Below are 15,830 nucleotides of genomic sequence, written 5' to 3' on the forward strand. Positions count from 1 at the left end.
TATCACTGCCTGTCAGGTGTCAGGCTTAGGGAACACAGAGATGAAATAGACTGATCCCTGTCCCTGGGGGTCCCCCAATCTATCAGGCTTTCTTTGTTATCCTTCAAGGTCTGGCTCTTCAGCATGCCTTTCCTGATCATCACCCCCACCCCCAGCACAGCACTCAGCACCTTCCGCCCGGTGACCGCTGGTTCCTGTGATGTGGGGGTATGAGATATGTTTTCCTGAAGGGCAAGGACTGGGTCTGGCACAGAGTTGCAGGGTCTGGCACAGAGTCATAGACTCTTCGAGCATAGAAATGCATGAGTTATTCAAGGTACAGAGGAATTAACAGGTGAACAATTAAAAGCTCAATGAAAAAATAAACAATTGAAGGAAAGAACTAAGAAACGAATGAAGAAATTTAAGAATCAATGACTTAGTAAGCAAATGAATAGAACAAAACTGCTTCTGATTTTAAAATAGGAATTGGACCAAATTGCTTAAAACTCTCGACTTACCTCCCATTTCACTCAGAATAATAAAAATACAGTACAATAATAATAAAGAATAATAAAATCCAAATGCCTTGCCATGGCCTCCCACTTCTCCTATGCCTGGCCCCTGCCCACTTCTCCAGTCCCATTCGGCCATATTCCTTTTCAGCCACACTGGAATCCTTTTTAGTTCCTAGGATACATTGAATTTTTGTTTTAGGGCCTTCTCACGTTCTGTTCCCTCTTCCTAAGACACTCTTCTCCTTGCTCTTCACAGTACTGGCTTCTTTCTATCCTTTCCCTGAAGTGCTGCCTCCTCAGAGAAGCCTTCTCTGACTACCCCATCTAAGGAAGTCCCCTCTTTCTTGCTTTTAGTACCCAATTGGTCTCCTTCATGGCAGTTGTCACAATCTAGAATGGTGTGTTTCTCAGTTCATTGTTTATTGTCTCTGGATCTCTCAACCTCAAGATACCTGGCATCACTCAGGACAGAGATTCTATGAATCTCATTCATCTATTTAGAATAACCTGGTGGTTAGGAACACAGACTCTGGGTCCAGGTTGCCTGGTTTGTAGACCAACTCTGCCTCTTCCTAGCTCCATGACCTTGGACAAATAATTTTACTTTTTGTGCCTCAGTTTCCTCAACTGTAAAGAATAATAGTAGACCCCACCTCACAGGAGTCTTGGGAGAAATCAATGAGCTGTTAGACTAGTGTTTGGCACCATTTAAGTATTTGCTATCACTCATTCATCAATCAAACCTCAAACCTTCCCTGTCACTACTCTATGCCAGGCTCGGTGCTGGGGGCTTAGATAGGAATCATGTCCACTACTTGTCCTCTATGTGGCACTTGCTTCCTGTGTGGCATAAGTGACTGACTGGTGGGCACAGGGCAAAAAGGCCACATGAGGGGCTGCTAAAGTCTCCTGCTATCCTTGCAGCCCCCTGTGCTCACATGCTCCTTTAATTCAATTTTGAAAACTGATACCAAAACCAAAAATCTAAGCCCAGCTAGCCCACTGAAACCTATCCATTTCCCATCTAGCTATCACTTCTCCTGCTATCACTTGTGTTTTCAATCAGCTTAGATTCTGTTGTCACTCCTTATAGCCCTCCTTTGCAAAGACTTTTACACTGCTTGCCTCCCTCTCCCTCTAATGTACTTGCCTGGAAAGCCCCAGACCTGCAGTAATCCAACCATCTACGTTCTCTGGGCATGGAAGAAAAAACCACCTGCCGTGCAGACAGGGTCACAACTCCCAGCCTCAAAAGGACACTAATCAGGCCCAGAAACCCTCCAGGGCATTTTTCAGTAAAATGAACCTCTGTGTCTGCCCAGCTGACCAGTTCACACCCATTTTTCTGTTTCCTCAACTTCCTACCTCTCCTCTCCCTTCCCCATTTACACTCCAAATCCTCTCACCTTTTGAGGACTTCATACTTTCCATAACATCCTTTCCTGCACCATTTAATTCTCCCTCTCCACAGAATTATCCTCTCAGCATACAAACAGGTTCTAGAATTTTTCATTTTAAAAGAAAAAACAGAAACCTTCTCTTAGAGAATTAAGCATTTTTCCTGCCTTTTTGGGAGGAACTGCAGTTAATTCCTAGTTGATGAGGGAACACTTTTCTTTGTAGACAAATGCCAGCTACCACATTAGAAGGAATTTGAGAACTAGAAAAACTCCATTTTGCAGCCCCAATTAGATAATCAATTTAGGCAAGAACATCAATGTATTTGTCAGCTAGGGCTGCCATAACAAAATACCATAGACTGGTGGCCCAAACAACAAATATTTATTCCTCACAGTTCCGGAGGCTGGGAATCCCAGATCAAAGTCTGGCAGAGTTAGCTTCTGGTGAGAGCGTTCTTCCTGGCTTGTAGAAGACGCCTTCTCTATGTGTCCTCATATAGCAGAGAGAGAACCAACTCTTTGGTGTCCCTTCTTACAAGGACACCTGTCTGATCTAATTAGAGCCCCGCCCTTATGATCTTATTTAACCTAATTATTTCCATAAGGGCCCCATCTCCAGTCACACTGGGGAATAGGGCTTCAACACCTAAATGGGCAGGTAGGGGCACAATTTAGGGCATAGCAGATGCCAAAACAACCAGGTGAAAGATTTTAAAGAACAGAATGTTTAGATGTGCTGAAGGAGCACTGTACAGCTGATCTGGTATCTCCTTTTCAATGGGGAGATTTGGTGGGAACCCCATAACTGGTGTCAGCAAACTATGAGTCAGCTATGGCCCTCTGCCTGTTTTTGTGCAGCCCATGAGCTAAGAATGGTTTTTATACTTTTAAATGGTTCAAAGAATTAAGGGAATAATAATATTGCATGACGTATGAAAATTACATTAAATCCAAATTTCAGTGTCCATAAATAAAGTTGTGCTGAAACAGCCACGCTCCATTTACATATTGTGTATGGTTGCTTTTATGCTACTGTGACAGAGTCAAGTAGTTGCAACAGGGACTGTATGATCTGTGAAGCCAAAAATATTTACTTTCTGGCCCTTTACAGAAAAACTTTGCCTACCCCTGCTCTTGACCTAACTTGCAATGACAAGAGATACAGCATTTAGAGGAATAAGGTAAATGACACTGTGAGGGAACCTTTAGACTCATCAATAATATGGAATGTTCTAAGAGACAACTGGCTGGGTCACTTTAAAAAATTGTTGTTGTATTAAAAGAACCAAAGAGCTATCACTGCCAAATGTAATGTGTCAACCTTGGTTAGATATTTTTTGGGGAAAAAACCAGCTATTATTACATGAATTAGTTGATGTGTTTTTTCTCCCTCCTAGACTTTCAGCTCCACTAGGCAAGGGTTTTGTCACTTAATCTACCCAGTACCTTGCAAGTGCCTGGCACCTAGCAGGTACTTGATAGGTACTAGTTGAAAACAGGAATGAAAGAGGAAATAAACTTTGCCTTGGGGAGAGGGATGACTTCCCAGAGGAGAGAGTACCTGATTCGGTTCTGCAGGATAACTAGATTGCCTACTGATGAGACTTCTGAATGAGATCTCCCTTCCCCTCAGTGGTTCTGGAGCCAGGGATGACACTCATTCTGGGGCCCAGACAGCAGAACTCTCACCAGCAGGTGGAGGCTCAGGCAGGCAGAATTTCAGCTCTGGCACAGAAAGAACCACAATCATTAGAGCAGTTTCGAAGCAGAACGGTTGGTCTCAGCAGACAACGAACGGGGTGAGCAAGCTTCGGAGAGCCACATGGACTGATCTCATGTATGGACAGGGGATGGGCCTCCATGGTGATAGACACCACAAGTCCCACTACCAAGCCTTTGTACAGATGTTGTCTCTCTTGGATGGAGGAAATACACCTAGTTACCCCTTTTTTTTTTTTTCTGCAGCCTTTTTTTTTTTTTGGCCCAGGCTCAGCCTTCTAGGCCTGGTGCGTGTTCTCCCTTCTCAGAATCTTGAGCATTTATTGTCTTCACCACTAGGGGGCCTTTGACAGGCTTTGCCTTTTATGGCCGGCAAATCTTCATCTGGGTAGGAGGCAGGGCCTCTGATGGTCTGTGAGACCTTGAGCAGGTGTCTGTCTATCTCTGGGACTCTGTTTCCTGATCTGTACAAGGACAGGGTGAGACAAGATGGCCTATGAGGTCTGTTCAACTTCCATATGTCTTGCTCTGAGTCTGGTCCTCTTGTCCTCTATAAGACTGGGGACTCCTGGAGCAGGGGTTCCCAACCCCAGTGCCACAGACCAGTCCGTGGCCTGGTAGGAACCCAGCCACACGGCAGGAGGTGAGTGGTTGGCAAGTGAGTGAAGCTTCATCTATATCTGCTCCCCAGCGCTAGCATCACCACCTCAGCTGCACCTCAAATCATCAGGCATTAGATTCTCATAGGAACAATGGTCCCTGGTGCCAAAAAGCTTGAGGACCTCTATCAAGGAGGACAGGGTTTACACAGACTGAGCCCCCGATGCGGGGACTCCTAGGAACAGACCTGGCTCATATCCCCAAAGCAGAAGAACCAGGGGGTGAGAGGTGGAGGTGCAAAAGGACTGGATGATACGCTGACCTCTTTCCATGTCAAAGGCGGCATGGTTCAAATTTAAGCCCCACAAGTTACTAGCTGTGTTACTTAGGCAAGTGGTTTAACAATTCTAGGCTTTAGTTTCCACAACAATAAAACCAAAACAGTAATATTTGTCTCCCATGATGAGTAGTAAAAGAAATGTTGGCTTTGGGCTTTGAAAGTAATTTGTACATAGTAGTTATACAAAAAAACTGTCGGGAGCCAGGGAGGGAGCTCTGATCAGGACTTTTAGAATCTTTGTCACAGAGGACGGGCACATAGTAGGCCCTCAATAGATATTTGCAAAATAAAAGATTTATTCTATAACCTCTATCTCACTTGAACCTTGAAGGAAACTGGTAAAGAGCAAGATAAGGGTTATTTCTGTTCCAAAGGCAAAACCACTTGTAGTTCAGAAAGGGAAAGTGATTTGCCTAAGTAACAACAGAGTTGGGCTTGGAATCTAGTTCCTTCTGCTTGCAGAACCTGTAACTTGGTAGGTGGCACTTGGACAGGCACAACACAAGGCAGGAAGGTTCCCCCACCACCCAAAGCCCTTCTCAGGGGGCCCACCTTTGCTCCCCGATGACTCAGAGGCCCTGCTGAGTCGCTGTAGTCTTCAAACGAAGGCAGCTTGGCATTGACCTAGATGCCTCAGCCTAGCTGCTCTTGGCCTTGGTCTAGCTACCCATGGAGCCAAAGGACAGGTGTCTCAGAGCAACACAATGGGGAAACTGGCCAGGTGCTGGGGCTGACTGAGCCTCTGGGACTGTCTCTGGGCAGCTGACCCAGCCAGGGAGTTCACGACAAGTCGACCTGGCAGGTCAGAAGTGTGTCCATGTTTCTGGTTAGTGGGGCTCTTATCTAGGGGGTGGGGAGATTTGTAGAAGAGGACTCTGTTAGGCTAGGAGCACCTTGAGGAAGCCAGTGGGGTCATCCCATAGCCTCCTTCCATCACAGATATTGACACTCCCCTAGGCTGATGTCCGGGAGCTGTTTGAGGCCCAGCAGGACACGGGAACCAGGAGGAGCCGGATTGAGTACTACCACGATATGCTCTGGGCAGGCCTTGGAGTCCATCTTTCCTTTGAGGCAAGACAGAGCATTGCAGAGGTGCTGGGGTGTCAGAGTGGGGCTAAAGTGTTACCAAAGGGGCTGGAAGATTTTCACTGGGGGTGGAGAACTATAATGGGAGTGAGGATTGGAGTATTAAAGTGGAGTGCAGAGTATTATGGATGTTGGCATATTTCAGGGGACTGCAGTATTAAAGTTAGAGCACACATTTTAAAGTTGAGCTAGAGTTTAACGGTGGAGCAGGGGCTGGAGTACTTCAAAGATGACTGCAGCAGTGTACAGTGGGGGCTGCAGAATTCACTGAGGCTGGTTTATTTCAGAAGTTGCTAGAGTACTGAGTGAAGAGAATCTAGAGAATTTCAGAGGGAGGCTGGAATATTATGGAGAAGGCTAAAGTTTTCTGGGGGAGACTAGATTATTTCAGAGGGAACAGGAGTACTTGAGAGGGGCTGAAGTCTTTTACAGGTAGGTTGGAAAATTTCAGAGGTGAGTGAGAATGGTGGTGGGGATGGTGTTTGGCCTTGGAGGCTGGCTGCCCAGAGAGCCCCCTTCAGCCCTAGGTCTGCAATCCAAAGATTCTGGAGGGGGGGTCCCTGGGGGTCCAGCCTCATGTTCTTTCCTACTCCCAGAGTAGGTCGTCATCCTCCAGGTCAGCCATTAACAGTCCTTCAGTATGGGCTACAAAGCGATTCTGGCCTTGGGGGACGATGTCCACTGTTGCCTCCAAGTCGGTGGCACCAAGGAAAATCCAGTCCTGGTGCAATATCCTGCCTGAATGTGAGGGCTTCTAGATAAGGGTCAGGTCAACTTGACCATCTCTCTGCTTCCGGCAGGATGTTCTTCCCCTCCTCAGCAGCCCTCTCCCAAGAGTGGCACTCCCAGGTGAAGTAGGGAACATTGCTGAGCACAGAGCCCTCTGCTTCCAGGGGTCTTTTTGCAGTCTACCTGCAGTCCTTCTTGCTTTGGTGGGGGGCTTGCTTATTTCCTGAGTATGGGAGTCTGTTGGGGAGGGGGAATCTACTCTGCCTCAGTGTTTCCTGGTATCTCCTGCAGCCTATGTGATCTGAGGCCCTTGGGGTCCAGGAGTGCTCAGTGCTGGAGAGGATGTCCACGGGCAGTGTGTAGAAGAGCATGTGCCAACTCTGGGTGGCCTTGGATCCCCAGGAGACAATTCCTGTTTGCTCTACCATGCATAGCTTTAGCTGCCTACAGGGCTTTCTCTTCAATAAGTAGCAGCTGGACTATGCCAGCTTCCCCAGCTGCTGTCTGCATGACATGTTCCACCCTCCAAAAGGTGAGTGACCCCAGCAGCTTACTCAACATAGGACAGAGCTCCTGATAACCTCCCTGCCAGAGCACAAACAATTCTGTCTCCTGTGTCCACACCCCAGCCACAAACTCCGTGCAATGAGGTGGCACAATGCTGTGGTTTCTCGCTCACTGTCAGGTCTGGACCGGTATCTCTCCTCTCTGATTGGACTGTGTCTCCATCAGACTGGAGGCTACCCCCACACTACGCCTCACCCCTCTGCCCCAGCGGATTAAGGCTTCCTGGGAATGGAGAGACCCTGGGCAGTAGTCCTCCAGACCTTATCAGTATGGGAGGAGGGAACACAAATATTGTCTCTGAGACAGCTAGCTCAGCCTGGCCTGGAGTATGCCCAGGCCTGGAGGCTCTATCAGAGGAGGGAAAGAAGGAAAGGAGGAGGAAACATCCTTTATGGAGCACTTACCGTGTGCCAGGACCTGTTCAGACATCTGCATGTATTACCTCCCTGTGAAGTAGAGTCATTGCTCCTGTTATACGGATAGGGAAACAGGCCAGAGCACTCCAGACTCGCCCGTGGTCACACAGCTAATGAATAAGTAAAAAAGCTGGAGTTTGGCCTAGGGTCTACCTGAACACTGCCTTCTCTTCATAACCCCGACATGGGCCTCTAAACAAGTCCTGATTCCTCTGTCTACTGGCTGGGTGACCTTGAACAAGTTACTTAAACTCCTTAAGCCTCTTCAGTCTCTTTATCTGTAAAATGGGTATATTCATAAAATCGATGTTATATGATGAACAGAGATGATGTGCGCGAAGAGCCTGTTGTATTGTATCACTGTGTGCAGTAAATGTTAGAGAATACCAACATTTGGAGCATATGGAAGGGACATAGCCCCGCCCTCCAGTTTGAAGGAAGAGACAAAGCTCTGCCCTCAGGATTCTCCAGTCTAAAGGAGAGACTAAGCAAAGTGGCAGAAATCACCTTACTTATAACTTCACCAGGGCCATTAGAAGGGCGAGGGCATTAAGAAATGGACCATGAGCTGGAGAATGGGACTAGTTAATTCTGAAAGACTCTCCAGGTCAATCTCATTGTCTTTATTTGATAGATGGGGAAACTGGAGTTCAGGGAGGCTGAGTTACTTGTCCAAGAATGTAGTGACTCAATTACTGAGCAGGGCTGAAGCTCTATACTGTCTATCCAGTCCCCTCTGGCCCAGGGTAGTAGCAGATGTAATATCCCAGGGGGCCCTTGTACCCCCCGACCTCAAATGTACGTGCATGTGAGTCCTTAGCCTGAGGTTCAGTACTACATCCGGTGAACCCCATAGCAGACTTCTTGGGGCCTGGCAAGTACTGGGTCTTCAGCCTCTTCAAGCACTGTAGCCACCAGCATGAGAGGAGCTACAGCAGCAAGGCAGACCTCCCAGCTTTCAGCTCTATGTCCTCCCTGCCACGGACAAAATTCCTCCACAACCTCAGGTAGGCTGGGGCTGGCACTGCTCTCACATAAGGGCTCAGCACCTCAAGTTTGCCATCTGTCCTCTTCTTGAATCTCCACAACTACCTTGCCACCTCATGTGATGATTCTACTGTTCAGAGGAGGAACTGAAGTTTGGGATGGGGCTTGCCCAAAGTCACACTCGGAGGAGCTGGCAGCTTGGAAGGCAGAGTCCACTGGCTCAACCCCAAGTCCTTACTCCTGTCCCGCCTTATTTTTAGGCATCAGTCTCCATCCTAACTCCTGTCTTCTCCTTGGCAGGACCAGAGAGGGTGTGCCTTCCCCAAAGTCCCCCAGCAGAGTACCAGCTCCACCTTGTCCCCAAACGCCTTATTGCTTCGACCTGATTTTATTAATATCCGTTTCTATATCTGCATTTCCCACTGCACCCTTGAGAGCCTGGCCCAGAGCTGGCATCTCTCAGTGTTGATTAAATTGAAAAACAACATGTTTATTGAGTATTTACAATGAGCCAAGTATTATGCTAAAGACTTTATATATATTAGCACATTTAATCTTCACAATGGCCATATAAGTAGAGTACTAATTAGTCCCATTTTAAAGACAGGGAAAGAGAGATTAGAGAATGTAAGAATTGGGTGTCTGGCACATAGCGGGTGCTCCTGACTTTTACTCTGAAAGGCTAAATGAATGAATGGATGAACTAAGAAGGGGAGGAGGGAGTGAGATGGTCAAGGTCACAGATGTCAATCTCTCCCATCATCCAGGTTCATTAACTACTATTACAGTCCCCATCATACCTTGTACCTGGTTCTCAACCACCTGATGGACAACAGTCCTGGAGACTTAACGGCCTTGCAGGATCCACTGAGGTCCTCTGAGCTAAATAAAGGAGAAATCTTTCCTGCCAAGCAGCTGGCCAGCGTGACTCTGCCTGAGAGCCCGAACTGGAGACTCCATGTCCATGACAACCAACAAAAGATGACAGAAAAAATTGGCCCAACTACTCTCAGGAGCCCTAGAGAACTAAGAGGAAACTCATTCTTTATTGTAGCAAGGGTAATTTCAGTTAGACCGAAGAAGGGACTTATGGACAGAGAAAGGAAACAAGACTGGAATTCTTTACCAGAGTCAGGAAATGACACAGTGGTCCCTGTGTGTAGCTCCGCAGGCTGAGCCCTTGGAAAGGAGAGAGCCAGAGTGAGGCCGAACCACAGTTCCCACAGTCCCTGCATAGGGAACCATTGTCTAATGGAGGAGACATGTCACACCCCAGGTCAACAGCCGAATGTAAAGGCCACCTAGAGAGGAAAGAGTAGAGATGGATGAGAAAGGGGGGCCTGAGAGAAGGAACCCACTTGGTCAGATGGGAGATATTCTTGGTTGGGGGTGAGGTATAAGAAAAGAGTGAAGATGTCCAAGTGAAGGGAAGAGAAAGAAAGAAAAGGGAAGGGAAGGGAACCCAGGTGTGCCATGCTAAGCGTTTTACATGTAATGTTTCATTTCATCCACAGATTCAACAAATAGTTACTGAATGTGCCAGGCTCTGCTCTAAGGACTGCGGATACAGCTGTGAACGAGACAGACACAGTTCCTCCCTTCTTGGAACTTAAAGAGGGAGGAGACAATCAACAGATATATAATATCAAGGGGATATATTCTTTGAAGAAAAGAAAAGCAGGCTAGGAGAGAGTGAATAAGGGGAAATGAACCGAGAGCTGTGGAGAGGGATGCCCACATTATGGTGGGCATTTGTCAGTCACGGTAAGGATATTTGATTTTGTTATAAATGTGATGGAAAACCACCGGAGGGTTTTGAGCAGGACAGTAATATGATTTGTGTTTTTAAATAATTTTTAATTTAATTTTTAAATAGATAATACATTCATATGGTTCAAAGAGAAAAATACATAAAAAGCCTGAAAATTGCTAAGGTTCTGCAAAGTCTTGCCCCCATATGTCCATCACCTTATTCTTTCCCTTCTACCAAGCACAGGTATTAGTTTCTTGGTTGTCCTTTCAAGATTTCTTTATGCAAACACAAGCATATATTTAGTTAACATTTATATAGCACTTACCATGTGTCAGAACTTAATCTAAATGTTTTAAAAAATTAGCTCACTTAATCCTTATAATCCAATCTTATGAGTTAAGGACTATTATTCTTATTTTATGGACGAGGAAACTAGAGCACAGAGAGGCTTCCCCAAGATTGCACAGCTTCTCAGTAGCTGTATTAGTTTACTAGGGCTGCCATAATGAATTACCACAACCTGGGTGGCTTTAAACAACAGAAATCTAATCTATCACAGTTCTGGAGGCTAGATTTCCAAAACTGAAGTGTCAGCAGGGTTCCTTCCTTTAAGAAGCTTTTGGGAGAATCTGTCCCATGCCTTTCTCCTAGCTTCAGGTGGTTGCTAGCAATCCTTGGTTTTCCTCTTATATAGGGGTCCTCAACCCCTGGGCCATGGACCATACCAGCCCATGGCTTGTTAAGAACCGTACCACATAGCAGGAGGTGAGTGGCAAGCCAATGAGCGAAGCTTCATCTGTATTTGCAGCCGCTCCCCAGTGCTAGCATCACCCGCTTCAGCTCTGCCTCAGAACATTAGGCAATAGATTCTCATAGGAGCACCGGTCCCTGGTGCCAAAAAGGTTGGGACCGCTGATCTTTTATAGATGCACCACTCCAATCTCTACCTCTGTCTTCATATGGCATTCTCTACTGTGCATCTCTGTCTCTGGTCAAATGTTCCTCTTCTTATAAGGATACAAGTCATATTGGATTTAGGGCCCACCTTGTCAGGTATGATCTCATCTAAACTTGATTACATCTGCGGGGACCCTATTACCAAATAAGGTCACATTCACAGTTTCCGGGTAGACATGAATTTTGGTAGGACACTATTCAACCCAGTATAGTATCAGAATGTGTATTTGAACTCAGGCAGTCTGACTTCTGAGCCTGTGTTCTTAATCACTGGTTATTCCAACACTCAGTAAGATTATATATATATCTAGATAGATAGATAGATAGATAGATAGATAGATAGATAGATAGATAGATAGACAGACAGTCCCTCCTTTCTTTACAAAGGGTGGAATATATACGCTGCTCTGAATCTTGCTTTTTAAACTTAATATCCCTTAGAGAACTTTTCCTATCAGGACACACAGATCTCCCCCATTCTTTTTCACAGTTGTGTAGTATTCCATTTAATGGACAGATTGTGCTCTATCTAACCTAACCCCTTACTAACAGAGAGTTGAGTTGTTTCTGGTCTTTTACTATTGCTACAGAGGATGATTTTATACATACATCATTTCTCACTTTACAAGTAAATATGAAGGATAAATTCCCAGAAGTAGGATATCTGGATGCTTTTATAATTTTGATAGATTTTGCTGAAATGCCCTTTTGGGGACCTATACCAATTTATAGTGACATGTGTGAGAGTACTCTGTGGGAACGTGTGCGAGAGTACTGTCTCCTTACAGAAATGCATACAGAGTATACGATTAAACTTTTGGATTTTTTTGCCAGAATGGTAAGAAATATTATCCCAGAGTGATTTTCCTGATTTTCATTTCTTTTGAGTGAGTTTGAGCTTCATTTCATGTGTTTAGAAGCCATTTATATTTACTTTTCTGGAGACCATCAGTTCATATCCTCTGCCTATTTCTATTAGTTTGTCAGTCCTTTTAATGACTTTCTAGGGATTCTTCATAGAGAGATAACCCTTTGCCTGTGGTCTGAGTTGCCAATGTTTTCCTCTAGTTTGTCATTGGTCCTATGACTTGATTTATAGTGTTTTCCCATGTAATAGTTTTTGATTTTTATATAGTTGACTTTATCAATATTTTTAAAATGGGTTTTTGGCTTTTGAGTCATAGTGAGACTTTTCCCACTATGAGATTATAGATTCTCCCATGTTTTTCTCTAGTGCTTTATGGTTTTATTTTGATTTTTAAAAATATTTAAGTCTCTGATCCCTTTGGAGTTTATCCAGGTACTCTATATAAAGTACAGGTATAATTTTTTTTCTCCCAGGTGGTTAACTAGTTGTCCTAACACTGTTTATTAGAGTCCATTTTCCACTTTCAGATGTCACCTTTATCAAATCTATCAAATACTAAGTCTCTGTACAATTGGGTCTATTTCTGGACATTCTATTCCAGTCCATTAGTCTGTTTGTCCTTTCCTGCACCCAAATCGAGTTGTTTTATTAAGGCTTTAAATATGATTATCTATAGTAGTAAGATGATTAGTGTTGCCTTTTATTGTTTCAGTTTCTTGGTATTCCTCTCTCTTTCTCTTTTCCTGAGTGTGTGGGGGTGGGGGGAAACCTCAGGAGGTCTCATGGGATTTATGCTACTGTAGGGGATTAGACAATAAACAAATTATCACATGTCACTTGGTAGTACCAAGAAAAAAATAATAAAGCAGATAAAAAGACAGAAGGCAAGAGGGGCTAGTATTTAGATGGACAGCCAGGGAAGGCCCCTGGATGAGGTGGAGACACCTGAGTGAAGGCAGAGAGGCCACATGGATGCCTGGGGGAAGACATTCTCAGCAACATCAAGGGCAAATGCAAAAGCCTGAGCCAGGATCATGCTTGGCATGTTGAAAAACAGCAAGGCAGCCAATGCAGCTGGAATGGCGCATTCAGAGGAGAGAGTGGGAGGCAATGAGGTAGATCACACAGGCCTTGCAGGTCACAGCAAGGACGCTGGCTTTTCCTTTGAGATGAAGAGCCATGGGAGGGGTTCTAGCAGAAGACTGACATGTTCTGACCTCTCTTTTAACAGGCTGGCTCAGACTGCAGTGTGGAGAACAGACTGTACGGGTGAAAGCAGAGGCAGGGAGGGCCATAGGATTTGGGATGGGTGAATGAATTGCAACTTGGTTTCCTTGTCGGTCTCCCCCACTACACTGTGAGCTTTGCAAGGATAGGCACTGAGCTTATTCCATAATATATGCAGAATAGGCACGGATAAACATCTGTGGGAGGAAGAAGGGAGGGAGGACAGACAGGAAGAGGCAGAAGAGAAAGAGTCCCCTGGGGAATGGCTCTGCAAAGGCCACAGACAGTGGAGGGAATAGACGTGTTGAGAGAGCAGGGACGGAGGTGGAGAGGGGCTGAAGCTGGGGAAACTGGGCCCTGCAACCTGCTGCCTGCCCTACCCAAGATCTGTCACCCTCATCAAGGACTAGGCTGTCTGCAGTTTATGTTGGAGTTCTGCCAGCAGAGGGACCCTGGAAGGGGGTTCTCTTCTTCAAGGTGAAAGGGTTCAGGGGTAAAGTGGCCTGGGAGAATGAGCGGCTTTCCTGAATTCTGGCACAGTGAGGCTCTGGGAAGGGATAATATGCCCCCTTCACAGATGATAAATTGAAGCCCAAGAAGGAAAGGAACCTAGCCAAGGTCATATAGCAAATAAGTGGCCCAGCTATGTCAGGAACTTGGTGTCTACAAGACAGCTCCTTGATCACTACTTAATATTGGTCTGGGTCCCTCTGCAGTTTGGGGGAGTGACCAAGGGCAGAAGGAAGGGATGACTCCTGGCATTCAGCTAGTCCTTAGCCGCTGTCCAGGTACAGCTGCTGAGGCCCCAGTGGAAATGAGACCCAGCTGTGGGGACCAGGAGCCATGGGACCTTTCAGGACCTCATGATGCTTTGGCAGAATAGGCCTGGAGCAGGACAGGTAGATAAGAGGCACCAAGCTGAAGGACAGAGGAAAGAGGTTGTGCTTTCAAGTTCAGCCTGGCTTTTCCTGTGTGACCTCAGGTAAATAGCATCCATCCAAAAACCTCGGTTTGCGCATCTGTAAAATGGGAACAGCATCTCCCACCTTACAGGGCTGGCATGGGAGTCGAGTGAAGCAGTAGGAGTCCAAAGCTTCCTTCCTGGCCTCCCCCAACCCAAACTAGGTTGCTGGTGTTCCTGTCCCCAGTAGAGGCGATTGGCTGCTTGTAGGTGAAGGGGAACATGAGCTGTGATGAGGTCTCAAAACTCAGGCCTATGAGTAGATCCAGGCTGTGGGGGATCTGGCCAGTGCTGCTGCCTATGGGCTCTATTATGGCTAGATGAACCTGCGTGAGTACCTCAAAGTACTCACATGCTCTGGGCCTCAGCCCTAGGGAATTCCCTGAGCTTTGGTTGAGGGCGGGCAGGAGGTCTTCTAATGGGAGACGGAGTAGGCTGCTTCAAAAATAGTGAGCTCCATGCCTCTGAGGCATGTAAGCGGAGACTGGTAAGCACTGGACAAGGGTTCACTCACTCATTCAACAAACAATTGAGAACCTACTTTGGGCCAGGCCCTGTGCCCATTACAGTGATAAAGCATCCTTACTTTCCCATAACTTACATTTTAATAGTGGAGAGAAACATTAAATAGTGGCAAAAAAAGAGTGTGTACCTCCCCCTCTCCCAGAAGAAGTAACTTCTAAACTGAGATTTGAAGGACAAGTATGAGTTAAGTAGAAAAGAGAAGAGTGTTTAGGTCAGAGAGAGCAGAAGGGGCAAAAGCCCAGAGGCAAGAGAGAGCCCGGTATTTTCAGAGTTGAAAGTTCAGCAAGGCAGAAGGATGGAAGTGAGAAGGGCAGTGGCTGAGCTGGACGAGGTCAGGAGTCACTCACCCGTCTTCACCTGAACAGGAACTCATCCTTAGGGGTCCGAATCCACCCTGTCCTGTAATGGTCAAGGATGAGGAATTAGCCAGGTAGAAGAGGATGTGGCAGGGAGGGAACTGTCTGTGCAACACCTGGAGGAAAGCAGAGAACTGAAAGCAGCTCAGTCCGGCTAGGGCCTGGCTGGGAAGAGAGGAGGGTGCTTGACTGAGACTAGAGACCCAGGCATGCATGGCCTAGTGAGTCTTGCTGAAAATCTTGAGGGTCATAGGGAGCCACGCAGGAGTTTTACACAGGAGAATGACCCAACATTGGTAGGAGCATCAAGGAAGATTGTTGGGACTACCCTTTAAGATCTCTGCAGACCCCGAGACGCTGAAAACCTCTGGGGAGCCTAGCCCTCTTAGGCACAACCTCATTAGAGCCATCTCAGGGAGGATGCGGAAGCTCATTTGTCAGAGGAACCTCAGAGGTGACACCAGAAGGTGGGGTCTGATCTCAGCTCATTATTGACTCAAGCAGTCTTAGCTCCTAGGACTTTGGGGCTGAAAGGACAATTCTCTCATGCTAGGACAGGGGAAGTGAGGCCTCCAGAGGTTAAGTGAAATTGCTCTAAGCCACAGAGCAAATCAGTGGCAGAGTCAGGGTGAGGGAGAAAGAAACTAGTATCTCCTGAGCACCCACTATGTGTCAGTCCAGTGCTGGGCACTTTATACATCACATTAGGTACTGCTTAATTTTGCAGATGAGCAGACTGAGGTCCAGAAGGCATGACTCTTGTTCAAGGTCACACAGCCAGGGCTAGGAACCAGGTCTGCCCACTCACTGTCCTGCAACTCTTTTGGGTCTGAGTTGGGGTA

The sequence above is a fragment of the Pteropus vampyrus genome, unplaced genomic scaffold (assembly GCF_000151845.1).
Source record: "Pteropus vampyrus isolate Shadow unplaced genomic scaffold, Pvam_2.0 Scaffold36, whole genome shotgun sequence".
Lineage (NCBI taxonomy): Eukaryota > Metazoa > Chordata > Mammalia > Chiroptera > Pteropodidae > Pteropus > Pteropus vampyrus.